A 5,053-nucleotide genomic window follows, 5' to 3' on the forward strand; every position below is an offset into this window, starting at 1 on the left:
TCCGCCCCTCTCCTCCCTTCCCCCCGCGGACTGGGCAGTGTGCGCGGGCCGGGCACCCAGGACCCGCGCCACAGGGACCCAGACTCGGAGCTGAGTGCGCGTTTGCAGTGACCGGAGTAGGGGGACAACACTGGAGCGATGGGGCGGGAGGGGGGTGTGTGTCGTGACTCGGTTGGCCTCACTGACCTTCCGCTTCACAGGCTTTTTACTCTGCTTACCTTTGAGGCACGCAAAGTGAAGGGGAAAAAAATAGAAAGTTAGGGATGTTGTTCGAGTGTCTCCGAGTTGGCGCTTGGGTTGTGTTGGGAGCTGGGGTGTTTGTCTTTTTCTTCGCTTGTCTTTCTTTCTTCATTCGGTGTCAGTTCTCCGCAGAGGGGAGGGGGCGAGGTGGGGAACCCATGCAGGAGACTGACTGACGCCAGCATTGTGATCGCAAGGAGGAAAGCGGGAAAAACACTTCTATGGAGGACTGATCGCTGACGAGCCTTCCTGTTACTGTGCCTTCCTCCTCCCACCCTTGACAGTGGAAATTTGAAATGATAGTTTAGAAATACTCTGTTGACTTTTTTCTGGGCTAGAACTGGTACTCCTGAGAAATAACCTACAAATGGTGTAAACCTAGTTTTGGAATAAAATTGCATGTGAATTCTTTACTGAGTAATTCACGATCAGGTCCACACCCTCAGGAGAGTGTGGATTGCTTTTTAATGAATCCAACTTACAAGTACCGTTTCAGTGCCTTGCCTGATTTCTTGGATGACCTTTTGGAAGTGTGGTCTAGCAGGAATAATAGAGGATAACTTGAAAGTCCTGAGGCATTTATCAGTGCTACCTCCTTGGCCATAACTGAACAGAGCCTTTGGGGTATCCTTCTGGGTGAGTGAAATGTTAATACTACAGGCTTCTGTTCTGACTTAGGATTCCTGTCATTGTGAGGGAAGCCATCAGATGTTTACATTTTTGAAATAGTGATCTATATTTAAAAAGGAAGTAAAAGTAAACCCCATTCTCCTAACTCCAAATAGACAATTCAATAAGTGATTTTTCCTATGCTTGTAGGAAACCAGGAACAAGATTTTGGACTGCTTTCAAGTTTGTGGTTATCCAAGAAGAACACTGCAGATAAGACAATGATGTAATGGTTTATATATAAGGAGCATTTTTAAATATGATATGACAGAAGTTTCAAATAATAAAAATAACTTTTAGTGATAATAATTGCCTTAATTGATGGCTAGACAACTAACTGTCTTTAGCAGACAGCCTTTGGCCTCTTAATCTATTCTGACACAGCCAGCTCCCATTTTTGTGCTTGACTGGATATCTTTGTCAGAATTGTTTTATGCTTTAGCTCTGTGGTTTCAAGCTATGTTTAAGAAAATGTCAGCATATTCTTGATCTGAGCAAACTCATTTTTTATCAGCACAGTGTGTACTAAAAATCAAAGATATAAACAAACTTTAGGCGAAACCCCTAAGTACTTCACAATTCTCACACCTTTCTCATTAATATTTTAAAGTCAGCATAAGTTATTTGACTTTTCTCCTCTTAAAGTCTTTTTCTTTTACTTATGTATCCTCAGTTAAAATATTCACGCATGTCAACTGCTGTATCTCTGATTACCCAAGATAGGAAAGAAAAAGAAGAGTTTTCTTTTTAATGAAATATTGCCAAGGATATCTATAAGTAATAAACCATTGGTAAACTTCTTGATCCTTTCTAATTGTGTGATCAGTTAGAGGGGAAAAATCTGTCAGGAAATTATTTCATAAAGATTAAAATATTTAATTTTATTTTTACAAATAGCTTTAATTCTGATTAACGAGAGCACAAATTCCATTTCCAAAGTGGAGAGAAGTGTTTAATAAGTGGTCACTCTAAGCACTTAGGCAGCTAACTGGTTTATATCCGACATTCCCTCTGCAATAAATAGAACGGCAGTTTCATCATATGCTGCCTTAATATGTTCAAAATAATACTTATCCACAGAATGTAATCTGATTTAAGGGAGGGTAAAGATGATGAAAAAGAAAGTTTTTTTAAAACTTGCAAAACATACTACATTAAATTATAAAGCTCTAATGAGGCTTAGTACAGATTTTCTGCGTATTGCTTGTAACATTTAGAGAGGAATTCAGAAACAGGAAAGTGTCCAGAATAAAACAGTAAATATAGCAGCATATTGAAAGCATGATCTCTTCTAATAGTTGTAAGTCTAGGCTGTTGGATTTATATTTCCTTGGTAACTGTTGCTAGTAAGTTGAAAAGTTATTCTAAAAAAAAGCAAACAGTAAATTCATAAGTAGTTATAACAGTATGAGCACTTTAGTGATTTTTTTTTTCTCTTAACCCAGTGAATGTTAACGTCATGAGTAGGGACATAACAAAAAATAAACAAATACCACTTGGCGATAAATTTACCTTTTAAAATAAATATTTCTGTAACTTATGTATCTTAAGAAACATGTACTAACTAAAGTCGTTGAGGTTTCAAGATACTCATTAGCATTAGGCACCATCATACCTGTGAGAGCTGAGGTTAATCTCGGGGTGGGCTGCACCCCAGCCCTTCTCCCAGACCCATCCTGAGTATCGCATACTGCTCTCCTTGGCCCTCTTCCTCAGGCTGATCCAGACCACTTTTCCAGGCTTGTCTTTCTGCTTTCCTTCCATATTTTACGCTGCAATTAAAGTGTGAATTTTAATATTCCAAATTTTAATATGGCTTTCCTCTCCTCTGCACCTGTACTCATGCTGAGGCCCAGAACTAGGCCTTTCACTGCCTGGCCACCTCTCACCAGATCCTCCGACCTAGCGTCTTTCTCATCGTCCAGGTGCTGCCTTCACAGACCTTTCTCTGATGACCCTGGCCAAAGGCATGTCCTTCTTTGAGCTCCTGTGACTCTTTGCATTTCCCACTCTTGCCATAGTTCTTGTTGTATTGTCACTCATATGCTCTACAAGTGAGGATTTATTTATCTGCTACAAGTGATCCTTTCAGAATGTGAGAAGGGAGGGACGTGTTTCATTTGTCTTTTTATTCCCTTGGTGCCAACTATGATGCCCTGCATAGTGCGCGGTCAATGATTATTACATAACACATTTTTCATTGAACCCATGGTCTCTTCTGAAATAAAATCTGCGAAGGAATTTCCCTCGTACAGTAGGTCTTAATGGTCCATCTTCCAAGAAGCCGGCATTGAACTTGTTCGGAGGCTGTGGCGAGCTTGGCCTGAAACCCCTCTAGACTAGTTGAACCTTCTTCTGAATATTGTGGCTGAGCATTACGGTCAGGAAAGCTTATGAGACTAATTGCATTAGCAATTTTCCATATCGGATTCACTAAATACACAATGGAAACCATTTAGCAAAAAAAAAAGAAAAGCAGATTTTAATGTGATATGGCTACCGCAATGAGACTAATGCGATACCACAGAAAATCGCTAACACAATATGCTGACCTCCATCAGTAGCCATGTAAAAATTGATACGGTTTTTAGTGTATATGTTTCAAACTATGCTCACAAGAAGAAGATTGCTGCTGAGATGAGCTGCTATTTTGGTCAGGTTGGATGTATAAAGGGCTTGTTATCAGCCTTGTCAGGAAGCTGAGTCTCCCTTCTGTGCTTTGATCATTACATTACCAAACAATACTAAATTACATCTTGAAATACATCATATATTTAAAGTGATTCAGAGTTAATATAGTGTAAACTATAACTTGTTATTTTGGTATAAATATGCTTGTGTAATATATTCAATTATATAGTTTTAATTGTGAAGTCTAATCATCTTATAACCAATCTTCTAAGAATCTGAGACGGACACAAATTTAAATTCAAAACTTGAAGTGAAATGCATAAATATTAAGAAACAAATTATAAATATGAGGATTTTATCACTTGAGAAGTCATATATACTGAAAATATTTTTTTCCTTCATTCTCAAACCCATATTTAATTCAAAGACAGAAATTAACCCATAAAATAAATGTAAAGGAGTCCTACAAAGTTCCTCTAAAGACAATTTAGATTTTCTTTTTTGGGGAGGAGTGCTAAATATAAAAATCTTTCTTTTGGTATTCTGACTAAGCCATCACTGCTGGAGATTATTTTTATATATGATTTTCCCCTTGCAGAAATTTAATATTTAATATCTGATCACTTCCTTTTCCTTTTTTTTTTTTTCAAATTTTACTTTGAGGGACTGTAAGTGGGAAATGTGTATCTTCAGTAGTGAAATGGATTTAGTGCTATTGTACTGACATGCAGGCCTTGACGTACAAACACCTGGATTACCAAGAATGACCACTCATTCCAGAACTCCAGTTCTCCGTTTTCAACCACTGGACAAATAATCTGGGAAGTGCACATGTGCTCTTGGGCCACCCAGGTGTGTTGATGACATTGGAGATTTGTTCTGAAACAGTTTAGAGAGGGTTTGGAAGTAGTGGAAGTTGGACATTGTGAGGTTAGCAACAGCTTAAACTCGCAGATCCAAGGGGCACATCCCTGGGAAGAATGTCTAATATAGCCTAATATTTTTCACTTTCAATCTTTTAAACTGCTTGGAAACTGATCAAATGTAGATTTGCTTTAGTGTGTGTGTGTGTGTGTGTGTGTGTGTGTGTGTGTGAGAGCATGTGTGTGCACGCGCGCATGCACGAACATATGTGCACACTTGAATGATTTTGTACAAAATGCAATAATTGTGAAATGGGTAAGGCAGGGGAAGATAGACCTGGAACTGTAGATTGGGGCAGTTTATTGAAAGCCTTGAAGGATTTTGTCCTAAGTACTTGTGGGCTGAGGACAGTTTAGAGCAGATTCACAGATATTTTTAAGGAGAGTTTGATGGATGATAGTTCAGCTAAAGTGCTAGGAGTTGCTTTCTGAATTCTTGTATCCAAATTGAACTGACTTGTTAGTAACACATTTCAGAAAATAACTCAGAAAGATTCACAGATTCCATCAGAGTTTTCCATCTTGCGATAGAATATCTGAGACATTTGTTATTCACACTGCATTATAAATCCATTACTTTATCTTGCCTT

The 5,053-nt window shown here is 38.5% G+C and overlaps 1 protein-coding gene across 8 annotated transcripts in view; it reads left to right on the top strand.

The window, feature by feature from the left end:
* SMAD9 (SMAD family member 9) overlaps positions 1-5,053 on the top strand; it is a 69,716-nt gene that overhangs the window by 993 nt on the left and 63,670 nt on the right. For 2 of the 8 annotated variants that reach the window (XR_003047437.1, XM_025049520.1), the window contains exon 1: positions 3,713-4,392. The exons of 1 other annotated variant lie outside the window; for it this stretch is intronic. The gene's annotated coding sequence lies outside the window, so the exon portion shown is untranslated. Of the gene's footprint in view, positions 1-15; positions 1,136-3,711; positions 4,393-5,053 lie in introns of those variants that run through there. 5 more of the 8 variants (XM_025049516.1, XM_025049518.1, XM_025049517.1 and 2 more) reach the window with 4 other exon arrangements.

Source organism: Pteropus alecto, unplaced genomic scaffold (assembly GCF_000325575.1).
Source record: "Pteropus alecto unplaced genomic scaffold, ASM32557v1 scaffold16, whole genome shotgun sequence".
NCBI lineage: Eukaryota > Metazoa > Chordata > Mammalia > Chiroptera > Pteropodidae > Pteropus > Pteropus alecto.